Source organism: Eublepharis macularius, chromosome 11 (genome assembly GCF_028583425.1).
Source record: "Eublepharis macularius isolate TG4126 chromosome 11, MPM_Emac_v1.0, whole genome shotgun sequence".
Classification (NCBI taxonomy): Eukaryota; Metazoa; Chordata; class Lepidosauria; order Squamata; family Eublepharidae; genus Eublepharis; species Eublepharis macularius.
In genome coordinates this window covers 27,388,879-27,390,553 of record NC_072800.1, presented here as the reverse complement: position 1 = coordinate 27,390,553, position 1,675 = coordinate 27,388,879, and the positions used below count along the sequence as shown (strand labels likewise).

The following is a 1,675-nucleotide window of genomic DNA, read 5'->3' as shown; positions in this document are numbered from 1 at the left end:
ATCACCTCCAGGCTCTTAACCCTCGGAACTGGCACTAATGGTGCCCCATTGAGGGCTGGGAGTCGGAGTCCCAAACCTAATTCCCCGTGGCTCAAGTACAGGACCTCCGTCTTCATCGGGTTCAGTTTCAGCCGACTCTGCTTCAACTAACCAGTCACGGCTGCAAAAGCATGTTCCAGGACACCTGGAGCTGAGCCAAGCTGGCCATCCATCAACAGATACAACTGGGTGTCATCTGCATATTGATGACACCCAAGTCCGAAACTTCGCACCAACTGGGCAAGGGGGCGCATATAGATGTTAAACAATAAAGGGGAGAGTATTGCTCCCTGTGGGACCCTGCACACCAAAGGGTGGCGGGATGACAATTTCTCCCCAAGCGCCACCCTCTGTCCCCGATCATGGAGAAAAGAGACAAGCCACTGTAAGGCAGTCCCTCGAATCCCCACATCGGCAAGGCGGTGTAGACAATACTAATCTTTTTTTTAAAACAAGTATGAACATTTTATTCTAACAATCCACAAGCAAATGGATTTGAAAACTGTTAAAGCGTTAGTCCACGACTCCTACTTATCCCCTCCTTCCCGCCCCCCCCACATGTTGAGCCTGTAAACTTTTTTTTTTTTTAAAGCTGATCTGGGTGGTATTCTGGACAATGCAACTCCCAAGCCTCTGACACAGAACAGCATATATAAAATAAAATGGAGGAATGGTCTTTTACGGTCCACTTTATCTGTCTGGACGAGCCATTCCTGGTCTGGTTGGCACCATCAAAGGTCTGGATGGAGGTCTCATCATTGGAGGCCCTGGCATCATTGGCATGTGTCCTCCCATGGGCGGTCTCATTCCTGGAGCAGGTCCAATCAGCATCATTCCTGGAGGAGGTGGACCCATCATTGGTATCATTGGAGGTCCACCCATATGGGGTGCTGGCATCATACCTGGTCATGGAGGACCAGGGATATTCGGTGGTGGTGGTATCATAGCTCCTCCTGGAGGTGGAGCAAAGAATGGACAGGGCGGGATTTTTCCTTGACGAAATGCAGCCGATGTTTTATCAGTCAGGCTCTGCGCTTGTTCATCCATCCATTTTTGATAATAGTCTTTCACATTCTCTTTTTGTTTTCTTCCACTACTGGGTTTTTCTTACAGACGGAGTGTCATGGGTGAGGTAAGTATCACAGTAATCGCAATAAAACTTGGGCATGTTGGATTTGGACTCCATGTTCCTGGCCGCCGACAGTACTAATCTAGAGAGATTAGTGGTTTGACACAGAATAAGGCAGCTTCGCGTGTTCAATATTCAGGTGTTTGTGTACTAGTTCTGAGAGAACTGATGGAATCTCCACGCACAAAGGTGGTGTACCTTTGAATACCAGGTATTAGGGACAAATGAGAGGAAGGCCCTCACTCACATTTACGCGTTAAACCTTTATAACTTCCAGAGGCATCTGGCCGCTGCTTGCAACAATAAGGTAGTTGGTCTGAGCTCACAGTGAAATGACATTTCTTATGTACCGGCTCCTAACTGGGCCCTATAATGCACAACCCAGAAGCCTTGGCAACTGACACACTCGGCTTTTCCTTTGTGTACTGTACTCAGTTTGAAAAGCCAGGTATGAGTACATCTCTGCCTGCACCAATCACTCTCAGCTATGTGGCAGAGACCAAAATG

At 48.1% G+C, this 1,675-nt stretch overlaps 1 pseudogene; it reads right to left on the bottom strand.

Moving 5' to 3' along the window:
• Positions 1 to 729: 729 nt before the first annotated feature.
• On the bottom strand, positions 730 to 1,207 carry LOC129338026 (U1 small nuclear ribonucleoprotein C-like; annotated as a pseudogene).
• Between the last annotated feature and the right edge of the window lie 468 nt (positions 1,208 to 1,675).